We start from the raw sequence: 12,432 nt of genomic DNA, 5'->3' as shown, positions 1-12,432 counted from the left end.
TCTCATGTCCTGACCCTGCACTGGGATCTCTGCTCCAGCCAGCCATGTGCRGGGATGTGTGGATGGCTGGTGCCTGTGCTGGTGGATGACAAATGAACAGAAACCTGGAACGATGAGGAGCAATTGTAAACTCTCCATGCAGTCCTAAGGATTTGAATAGTGTCACTGCAGTCACAGCAAGTTAAGCTCTAAAGGACTTTCCTGCAGTCCTGAAAACACTGATTTTAGCCACAGTTCCATATTTTCTGTCTGGGCAATCCCCTAGGTCTCAGTTCTCTTCAGGCTTTTCTTTGCACATCATGAATAAGGTTTCATGAGTRTAAGAGAGCTGACTGARAGCAGTGAACGTAAATCTAATAGARYCCTGAAGTAATTGGTTTACTGAGGAATGAATGCCAAGTGACTTGGAGAGACAATGAGCATACGAAAACRAAGAAAAACAAACAATTAACAGTGTTTATATTAGATTACACACATCAACTTCATTTTCAGATAATGCATTCAACATTTAACCCCACCATTTCTTTGTCTTGCAATTATCTTTATGCAGGCATCCATGAAATTTCTTTGATAAAGACATCAGGATTTTCYTTATTAATTTTTTTAAAATCATATGTTTGATTTAATTTCACCCATGGCTGAAGCTATTTTTTGTTGTGATTCTAAAGCATGGAGGTGGCTCATTTTTTAAAACTGGTGTGTCCTCCGAAGGAAAAATTTGCGGTATCTTGGTACAACAATACAAAACTATGGAAAACCTACAGTTTAGTATATGTATACATATAACATCATTTTCAATATGTGTACAGGAAGAAACAAGCAGAAAAACTGGAAGAGGTGAATCTGGAGGAACTCCCAAGAGATCTCTGCTTCCATGTTGGGAACTGGTAAAAAAGTAGTTTCTGAGACCCCTTGCAYTCAAAGACACGTGAAATAGTATTTCCTACTACCAGCAGGATGATTGGGTCATCCTGGGATACAGAGATCCAGTCAAATGTTTCCAGTAGCTAAATTTAATAATAGTTAATATCTCAGGAGGAGTGTTGAACAGAAACAGCTGGATTCATAGTAGTGTCAGGACTTGATGTGCCTACCCACAGTAAAATCAGACTTTGAGCTTGATTTTTCTTGTCTACATGTATATGCCATTAATAGAAATGAATAATTTCTTGGCAATACTATAAAATTAGGTGCCAATAGCTAATACAAATATGCACTCTTCCAATTCTTCTWGATATTCTAGATTATAAATCCACCCTCTAGTTCTACTAGAACAATGTTACCTCATTAAAAGTTCTGTGAAAGTAATTGTTTGAACTTGTTTCTCATTTAATGTGATATTTCACGGGAAGTTGAGGAACTAAAGATCGGCATTTTTGTGAAAGCATGCAGATTTGTTAAAACTTGCATTTAGTCTATGAGAATTCATTCAGTTCATGACTTGATTCTTCATCTCAATGGCCAAAATGGAAACTAAGGTTATGTGGTTTCAAAATTTTGACCTGCTGTTGCTGTTGTTTTTCTTACTTTATAGCTGAGAAGGAAAGCATGGACATGCTTTTTCTTTGAGCTTCAGTCAGAACAGGAATGTTAAACCAGGGCTGTGTAACCCCTAACCACCAAGATATTGGGAATTCTGGGGCAGTTTGAAGCAAATAAACTTTCATGGGGACAGAAAGGACAAGTCAGAATGACTTGTTCAAAGGTGAATGAGTGCCCTCTCCAGGAAATTAGGATGTTCAAAATGCTCTTCATATGCAAACAGAAGGCCAAACTATGGGCTATATGCCATCATTTTCTTCTCTGACTGGTTTGCTTTTCGTTGGTGGGTTGTTCTGGGTTTTTTTAATGGAATATTTTTTTAATGTGCTTTTTGAATCTAATCCAGAAAAACAAAACACTTAGTTTTGGAAATGTTGAAATGAACTGTTTTGAAATTTCTGCATTTCTTTCTTATTAATCAGAAACGTTTTTTCTGTCCTGAATTTAGTTATAACTTACAAACATCTTCAGTTCAAAAAAAGCTACCATTTTTGGTGAATAAGARCAAGGTGTGAGTACAAGAGTCCTTCCCAATCTTTTCCACAGCCTCACTCCAGCCATACCATATATTCTTGCTATATAGCACAACTGCACAGTACAAGTGGCATCTCACCTTGGCTATAAAAAGAGAAGAGTTCCTTGCATATTTCAGATATTCAGGTGAAATCAGTGGCTCTTTGCTCTGCAGGGCCTCTGGAATAGCTTCTGATTCAGGAGGTTTTTCAAGTCAGTGAGGATCAGAAACTTTTTAAGAAGGCTGAAACCTTTCTACTGTGCCTGAAATGCCATCARAAGGCATCAGAAGGGAGAGGGCTTMATTTTTTCTGACTCTGAGTGACTTAAAAGTTCTTTATTTCCTTGTGCGGGGTCTGTTTGTGAAACAGGCAATAACCTGCTGTGTGTCTTGTATGGGGAAATTTAAAGAGGCTTAGTGAGTTGCTGAGCTGCTTGAACAGTCCTGCAGGGAAAACACTACTGRAGAAGGTATGGGTGTTGTGATTTTTTCTACTCATTCGGTGAACACAGAGGACATGATGCTAGAAGGGTGTCTGCAAATCCCWCTAAATGAGGAGCCATCAGATCTTTTCCATGGAAGGCTGGGCTGTAGCTCTGTCACAGCCTCTTGTGAATGGGGGAAGGATTGTGACCCTGAGTTCTTAACCCTGTGCCTGCAGTGGCTCCAAGGAAGACAAGCTTTTCCCTGCAAGCACCGTGGCTTCTTCCAAATGCCACATCTGCTTCAGCTGAGCTGGTGGAAGAGGCTTGTCTTTTTTGGGGGTGAAARCAGCCGTGGTGTCGATTCCTCTGCGGGAACAGTGGCAGGACAGGCAGAGCAAACCCTCAGGGCTTGCACCCGGGTGTGTTGCAGCTTACCAGATCAGCTTACCAGCTGGACTATGCATTGCTCAAAGCCTCACTGTAGACAGATTTTTCCCTTTATTTTTGCGGAAATTTGTTTTAAAATGTATTTGCTCTCAAGTTAAGACTTTGTCTGCCAAGTTTCACCCAGAAAACATTTTTGCAGCCAAGTTGTAAACCCCTCCAAGTAAGGGTAMACAGAGTAGCAATGAAGAGAGCCTAAAGCATAATGGCACCAGTTAGCTCCCTGAGAATGCCACCTTTATAATCTGTTATCTTCCTTTGCCAGCTTCAGTTTGACATTTCATGAGAGCTGGGCTGGGCAATTAATTTTAAGCTTAGTTTTGGACTTAGTTATCAAAATAGGACAGTAAAGTTCTCAAACATTCTGTATGTTCTTGGAAAACATTGCAGAAACACAAATATTTCACTTGGACTGAAAGGAGATATAAATCTCACATAGAATGCCTGTCAGCAAATTTAGCTAATATGCTAATTGTCCGAGGAGTGGACTGATGGGATATCCTATCTTAAGACCTTAATGTGGAAAAATCCGCATCTGCCTTATACTGTGAACATCACATTTGCAAGATTCATATACCCACTGAAACGTTTGTCTAATCACAAAAATAGTTATGGTATTTATTTTTAAAGCACCGTTTTRTCTTCTGTATCTGCTAGTTTGGCCACAGAGTATTCAGAAACCGAACACTGACTGAGCTTAACATGGGGACCATTAAATATTTTTGAGCATATWGTTTTAATTGATGATAGCTTGCTAGCAGAAGCAGTATTTATCTAGAGATTACAGCACCAGTCCTAAGGCACRGAGATTTCTGCAGTCCTGTTTCCACGGATTACACAAATGCATCCCAAGGGATGTAATGATCAGTGTTTAATAAGCCCCTGCTGGTGTAGCTGGAAGTCAGGACTCCACRCAGGGCTGTGGGACAGGCAGCACATGCAGGATTGCTCCAAGGAGATGCTCTTACTCTTGCTGGGTTCACACAGCCATTTCCAGCCACACAGCTCTGCTCTCCCAGTGCTGCAGAGCAGGCTGTGCTTCCATCCCTGAGAACTGACCTGAGATACACATGAGGAGAGCGTGATTAACCTTCAAACCATGTGCAAGGGAACAGCAGAGCCCACGACAGACCCTGCGGGCTGTGTGTCTATCAGGAGGTGACTTAGGGAGAGTAAGTTAGGGCAATGCAACTATAAAGGATGCATTTTTTAAATTCTGTAGTGTGTCAGCGTGGGACTCAGCAGGGACCGGGGAGAAGGTGCCTGGGAGCTGAAGAGCTAGCTATCCTGTYAGCAGTGAACCATGTTTTTCAGTCACTTCATGTCCATTTCACAGAAGAACAGAAAATTTTGAATTGGAAAGGTCCTGCAAGGATCATGGAATCCAACTCTAAAGCGAGTGGCCCATACAGGAATCAAACCCATGCAACCTTAGTGYAACTAGCACCATGCTCAACCAACTAAGCAAAGGCATTCTGGCTAAAATGTGTGAGTTTTAAACTTTTCAAGATACAGTCAGCACAAAATATGGAAAGAATGCCATGCCCCTACCATGCCCGGTACTTCAGGGGCAAAGGCATCTTGAGTTACAGGAATTCCCAGAAGGTGTCTTGTTTGMATCTCTTTCCCTTCAAAGACTGTGCAACAAAGAGTGTTGGGAGAAAAAAAATGCCCAGGATGAGTCTGCTGTCTTTGTACACTCCTCACATATAATTGTGTTTTTCCTGTGAYTTCTTCTGATGGAGAGCAGCCCTCACACAAAGTTCAGATTTCTCCCAAAACATTGTGGAAACGACCACTTTGCTTAAGAGATGGTGCTCAGAACTCATAAGCAGCATAGAAAGAAAGATAACCTAARCATAACAGTGGTACAATTCTCTCTAGTTGTGAGGTTTTTAGGTCACTGGTGCCAAGCAAACATGGCCGAAGTCTACTCTCTTTGCCCTCAGTCAGTCTCACTGATTTTACAGCAATAATTTCCTAACTGAAATTGTTACGGTAGCCATTCCTCTTGCTGGCTTCAGCATTGCTGTTAGCTTCTCTTAAACTTGTCTTTTTATGAAAACTGACTGCACACCTGAAGAAGAACCTGGAAATAAAATGTAGGAAGTCTCGAAGCCATAGGATTATTATTGCACTGRATATTTTGCACAGCTGTGGTTTAGCTATTGACTGGACAATTCCTTGTAACATCCATTTTAATAGCAGGAAAAAAGGGCTAGATGTAGTACTATAGACCTTGAGAGTTATTTTTTTGGCTCTTTGGACATAAGCTATAGTAATATTATTATGATGGGGTTTTCTTTTACAGCTCCATGAAATTTGAAAGATTTGTCCATATCTCAGAAACAATACTCTTACCTGACCAACCTTACAAATGTCTCTAAGCTTAGTTAACACTAAGAAATTTTATCAAAGTAGGTCAGAAGGTTTTGTATGAGTATAYATAGAATGTATTTTCAATAGTGTTTGCATTTATAACTTAAAGAATTTTTTCAATGATAAAATAGGTGTACTTCAGTAAGAAACAGAGAACTCTACATCTGAAAAACAGACATCTCTACCAAGCCACTACAGAAACCATTTTTGTGTTAGATTGTCAGGGAAATTTCCTTCAACTGTGATGGAAAATTCTTYGGTTGTGTCTCGGATTAATATTTTCAGTATAGAAAGATAACACATTCTGAAAACTTTAGGTTTTGTTTCGTTTATGTGAAGAAAGAAATATAGGGTTGTATATAAGATTTGCAGCCTAATTAGAATTTGTATTAAAATAAATGTAGATGTCCTGCAGGACTGCCACGTGTATTATATCTATTTCTTCTAAGCAGCCACCGCAACTACCMGAGCAGACAGTAGATGTCAAATCCTTTTGTTGCTGCTTTTCTTTCCAGAACAATAATAGCAATGCGGAAACAGCACATGGTTTTTCTAAASTTATATTAGACATATCTGATCTTCATGTTTGCAGTAATCTGACTTTGGCAGRCTTTTTAAAGACGGGTTAGGGAGTATTACATTAGACAGTGGTGCTAGGCAGCCAAACTTATGATATTTTGCAGTTCCAGAAAAGAAAGTTCAACACAGCCAAGATCTGAACAGAACAGATATTGTATATTAAAACAGGCTGGARAACCTAAGAGAGAAACATCCAAATGCTGCCCAACTGAACGACTGCATTGGCAGCTTGCATGGAGCTGAAGATCTAAATCAGATATGCAGAAAATGGGGAGATTGTAATCCCTTTAATAAGGGAAGTATGCCCTGTGGGGGACTACTCCTCCCAGCATGCAACTGCAAAATGTCATAGATCTCTGCCGCCCTTGAGCATTACGGCTGAAAAGCATGCAAAATTGCTTTGACACAAATAATCCTATATACAAAGTGGAGGCCATTGCCTCAGATGCTGCTGGAAAACAAATCTCCTCTCCCTGTCCAAAAGAGATGGCAGAGTTGTGAAATTGCACTGACAAATGTTTTTGTCTAGTTGCACACCATTTATAAAGCTGTTTTGAACTCATCATTTTTATTTATGGTTCTCTGTAGGAGAAATTTATTGCAAAGGTACTGACATTAGTCAGTAGAGAAAGTAGATTTTTTTTTGATGGGGACATCATTGCAGAAAATAGTATATTCTAAAAACAAAGAGATAAAGCGACACTTTAAAATGGAAAAAAAGCAATGTTTCTAAATAGTAAATTGAAAATTGAGGKATGATTCAACAAATACAAAATATTTAGGAGTATCACTTTGCAAATTAAATTAAAATMGGTCAAAATTGCAAGAAAATTTTGAGCTATATATCATCCTTGGCTAAAATACCATGCTGATGTCACCTTCCCATGCACAGACACTGACTTAATGTAGTTAGAGATGTGTCAGGCAGTAATGGGCTTCTCCAGATGCGTGTCTGTGAACACACCTTTTTAGGGGAAGATGTTTTAACTCCACTTTGATACTGAAAATAAGTTTCCTGATTGCTGTTTAGCTGCTCTGCRTCAAGTGACTGAATGCGCACGCATATTCCCAGATAAAATCTATAGTGAGGTTGAGAACACACATAGCAGTGATTTGGCATGAAATCCTTTTATGAGGCTGTTGTGGTATTCCTAAAAAAAAAAAAAAAAAAAAAAAAAAACTTGAAAAAAAAAAAAAAAAAAAAAAAAAAAAAAACAAACCCAAATAGAAACATATATATTTTCACATGAAAAGCCACAAAACAACCTTACCTCTGCCTCAATGCAATAAGATGTATTAAGTACGTAAAAAGCATATTATTAATTATAACCTGATCAAAGATCAGAACAAAGGATTCTACTTCTTTCTTTCCTGTGTGTCTGGAAATTAAGTTTGCCTTTCTAGATGTCCTCACATAAAATAGACAYAGTCATATTAATTCTAAACTATTTCCGTAAACTGCTTGAGATAATAATGTTATTTTCCTTAATTAATTCTTGCAATAACTCTAAAATATYTTACATTTTCTTTTACCAAAAAGAATAAAAGATAGTAAATACAACACGGCTCTATTTGCCCTCCAGATATTCTTTTTGCTGAGGAGCTTATTTTAAAATGTCTGTATCGGCACTTCGTAGAACACTAGAGAAGGATTTTTYGCAGAGGATTGTAATGTCTAATTTCATATTATTTTGACATGCAGTGCTTTGGACTTCTTTAGCAGATATTTATTTACTTTTTCAGGCTTCTTTGAAGAAGGCAGCAATCAGCAGGTTTGGCTTCAGGTTGGAGAGCTGCCAACATTTCCAGAGCCAGTTCCCTGCCCCTTGCAGGTCCCCTGTTCCCCCACACACCTCACAGCTTCCCCTGGCAGGTTTTTCCCCATTTCTGCACTCCAGCTCCTGCCAGCCCTTCAGAGCAGAGCTGACTGAAGATTGCTTCCTTTGCTCGCTGCTTTGTTAGCACGCAGAGGAAAGCTGTGGTCGGGGCYGAAAGAAACCCTTGGAACAGGTTTCCAAAAACAAGGGAATAAAGCCTCCYTCTGCTGAAATGGCTGCCAGCTGAGGAATTTCCTGAGGAATGACAAGGACAGCCACTGCAGCAGCTCCTCGGGTATTGCCTCTGCMGGCAACACTGCCAGCTCTGTTGGTGAGGGAAGTTCACGGGGGCTGCTCCGTGACTGGGGCAGGTTTGGCCTCCAGTGCTCTGCTGGGTTTATTTTTGGAAAAGCGACTCTATGGGCAGGAAACTTTTATAACTGTCAAGACAGGCCGTAGATGGAGCCTTTAGTCAACAAACCTTCCCATYTGAGAAAAAAAGTCACCCTGAGCCATTATACAGTAGGTCCTGTGGTGCYGAGTKCTTGCAGTCCTCCTGGGTTTTACTGATGTTCATGGGTGATAAGAAGGATTTTAGAAATATRAAAATGGAAAACTGATCTTCAAAATGTCATTTTTAGGTTACCTRATCTATAATTATGCCTTTCTTTTTGAATCCAGGAACTGATCAGCCTTTCTCTCTTTGGACATTATGTGAACAAAAGCCTTTAGTAGCCACTTCAGGCAGAGCAGATGTGCTCAAGACAGCCACACTATTGAAGGGACATTCCACGTTATAGACAGACATCTCTGCTGGTGGTTCTAGATGGAATATAACGTAACAGGTAAATTTCTGTTATAAACACCCTTTCAAACAGCCCATAATTCCACCTTTACTGAGAAAACCCACGGCAAGATTTACTTTCTCTGTCTTCTGTATCATCTAAAGACTTTAAATACTTTTCTCTGATACATACCTGTAATCCTATGAAAGCCTCAACTCAGATGCTGTGAAGTTCAGTTGTATGTCTCTTCTTCACCCTCATGTTCTCAGGATGTTGTACAGTAAATGCCTTTGAAGGTACAGAAGCTCACAACTCTGAGAAAAAAAAAAAAAATTGTTGGGTCCTATCAAAATTGTAAAGATACAGAGATGTATTTTCAAGAGGAGCCTAATTTTTAGCTGGCTGTCAAACTTTTGGCCATATCTCTTATGATACTGAGTCCAGCATTAAACACAACAGATTTGTCTATTTTAATCTAAAAAAGGCAAAAATAAATGTGATAMGAGTATCTCAGTACACCAAATCATTGTTACACTGAGCTGGAGAAGGACTGAAGGGATTCTTTGTGCATTTATGTCACTTAGGGTAAATCCCTCACTATAACTGATCAATTCATTTTGTTTAAAGTCAGTACAGTCTGAGTTTCCAGCGAAGTGCTAAGTACCAGCCATTTGCAGAAGCACTCAGAAATGGAGGGGCATGCAGMACAAGACAGCTGTGGTTTGTGTATTGTTCCAGAATAAGGGTGCTTTCTTGAGAGGGAGCCATAACAGAATCRCATGAAAGTCGATCCCATACTGTAAATATTAAATACTTTGGTCATGGAAAGAAAATGTTAAATGTTTTACCATGGTTCAGTGCAGAGCCTTCCACATGGAAGATAGCTGAGAGAACATTCAAACCTGTTCTTCCTTCAGATGCAGAAAAGAGTGACTGAAACAGACCTTTGTGGAACAGCTTTTGGGTTTAAAAATGGGGTGAAATCACAATAGCAAATGTAATGACTACATATCCTTTTACTTTAATGGATAAAATTTTATCTCAAGCAAAGTAGTCAGATAATCAACAACTTACCTCACTGATCTGCAAAAGGAAGAATAAATGTTCCCCCATATATCATTATTWGCAATCTGAAAAGCTGCACCACATATTCAGGTAAAGCTCTGAAGTAGTTATCCTTTTGATAGCACTGAAGGCAAATTTCTCTTTCCGCATCAATAAAACAGAAATGTTGACAGTACAACCTTTCCTGCTTATGGAGATAATAGTAATGAATGAAAGGACAATCATGACTATATAACASTTTAAAATACAACTTTGTCTCTCTTGACATCTGCATAGACTAAATGAGTTGTTGAAGGATTTGAACAGTTTTACAGAGTATATTAAGTTTCAGGACTTACACACAAAAAAATATTCATTTGGTTACATGTTGGAAATCAAGAGCCAACAATAACTTTGGGATTTATTAAAAGCAGGCCACTGTTTTAATGGGAAAATATTTTTATGCTATGAGCAGTAATGACTTTTTTATAACTCTTGTAAAAACTCAAAGAAGAGCAGWGAAGATTCTTAGGACAGATGAATTTTGCTGCTCTTGAGTCAGTATCATAAAACATTTGTTTTTAAATGGAGACAGCACCTGTTTCATTAGCTAGAAGGGAAACTAGAACCTTATTTACTACTTCAGTTGTGGAAAAAGGCTATAAAAACTAAAGATGAGCAGGTGTTAACTGATCCTCTGTGACACAATACTAGTGGGTATCCTGAAAGTGTCCGTTTCTTATAGAACTTTCATCTACCTGGCAAGATTTCGGTAATACAAAAAATTGCTGCTGCAGATTGTATTTCGCTCCATCTGTCACACTGTGCTAGGCTGCCATTGTAGTCCTTTTGTCTGGATTTCTCCTGATATTAAACAAAGTTTCTAGCCACACTGAGACAGGACATTTAATGCATGGTTTTGTTCAGACAAATTGCCACACTCCCAGCGTGCCTGCAAACAGGTTCTCTTCCCATCCCGTTCAGTTGAGCTGGGTGATGCAGATTTGTGCCCACTACTAAACCACTCACTGAAAATACCCAGGCCATCACAAACAGCTGAGAGTGGTCTCTGCTCCTGGTTCCAAACACAGTTTTTCAAAATGAAGGAAAGGAAAAGGAAAAGGAAAAGGGAAAGGAAAAGGAAAAGGAAAAGGAAAAGGAAAAGGAAAAGGAAAAGGAAAAGGAAAAGGAAAAGGAAAAGGAAAAGGNAAAGGAAAAGGAAAAGGAAAAGGAAAAGGAAAAGGAAAAGGAAAAGGAAAAGGAAAAGGAAAAGGAAAAGGAAAAGGAAAAGGAAAAGGAAAAGGAAAATATTTTGGCAGAGGACTTGATGGCTGGCTGTTTTTATCTTAGCATCTTGAACTCAAGGCATTTTGTTTTCTCATTTCTATCAGAACTTGACCATTCAGTGCTGCAATATGTGCCTGTTGGGAGACAGTTGTTTCATTACTTTGCTTTCTGCTGCATGTGAAATTTAGACTGTAATGTGATAAGCTTCTGTTTAGCTTTTGCTGGATCCATTCCCCTGTTTTGTYCTCTGTCTACACTTTAATGGTAACATGGCTGGAGTAATGTGGTGTTCTGAAATTACAGAAAGTTACATTGTTTTTTTTTTAATATTTGTTGGAAAGACATTGAACTTCAGAAAAAGCTGCAGTTGTGGTGARAGCACTTAAAATAGAGCAGTGTCTGCTACAGCTTCTGCATGTGTGGGTGGTGTGGGTGGGAATTCCCCAGTAACTGATGCTGTGTGCATCCCTGAGGTGTTAACTCCTTCTCACACGGTGACCACTGAGTGTATCCTATTCKCTACTGCAGCTTCCCCAGACAAGTCTCCTTCTGCCAAATTACCACCTCCTTCAGTGTTTAAATGAACCAATTTCTGCCACCTTGTCTTCCTCAGAGAATCTGTGTCTATGTCCATATGGATATAGTGTCCCAAATCTTTGCTTTCATGTGCAGTTCTTATGGACCATCACTTAAACKGTGGCAGATGTTTAACTCACCTGAACCAACCAATCTTGTTTCACAGCCAAAGATTCATAATGGTTCATAATGATATACATCCATCTACCACTCATGGGAAGCTCTCCTAATTTCTATTTCCTTTCTGTTTGTCTCCTCAGTGTCCTTTAAATTGGCTGTAAATGTTTTATCCAACATTTCTTTCATATTCCTGTATTTCTAAGGAGAAATATTGCAATATGTACTTGTAACTCCTTCTGTCTATCTGCAGTTCATCAGGGTAAATATTTTACCTTTCCTTTAAGTTGCAGTGATGGGCTTCTCTCTTCTATCTGAATCAGCCATAAAAAAATTGCCTTTTTCGGGAAGGGTAATTTTGGAACTCAGAATGATCTTTGTTGCTCCTTCTATTCCCTAAGGGTCTTAACAGGGTAAATTTATATCATCACTCCCCAGGCAAATAGGAAGTCAAGACCCTCTAAATTGATTCACCTCTTTCCATCTRACCACAAGTCACTGGCACATCAACAAATACGGTAAGGATAGATGGGAATTTGCAAAAAAAAAGCTATTCTTCCCAATAGCTGTTTATCCCTGTTCTTGCACCAGGGCATAAATGTGGGATGAAGTATGGTGTGTGCTTGTGAACAGCTCTTGCAAGGTAACTGATCTGAGCTTCCTCCATGGTGATTTTTTTTATGTTTCTGCATTTTTAAGATACCACTGCTACTTTCCAGATGCAAACGGGGAAAAATAATTTGTTGTTTCAGATRCCAGAACTATTTCTTTGACAATAARCATTTCTCTTCAGATTTCTACACAGACTTGATTTGTCTTCCTGTGGGAATGAATTTATACGTACCTGGAAAATGGATAACTTTTGTCCTYGCTGTAATCTATTTCAAAATACCCAAAGAACGGGGTGCATTTTAGCCTGTCTG

This window comes from Malurus melanocephalus, unplaced genomic scaffold, assembly GCF_030028575.1.
Source record: "Malurus melanocephalus ecotype Western Australia unplaced genomic scaffold, MMel_1.1 scaffold_29, whole genome shotgun sequence".
Lineage (NCBI taxonomy): Eukaryota > Metazoa > Chordata > Aves > Passeriformes > Maluridae > Malurus > Malurus melanocephalus.
This window is presented reverse-complemented; position numbering follows the sequence as displayed.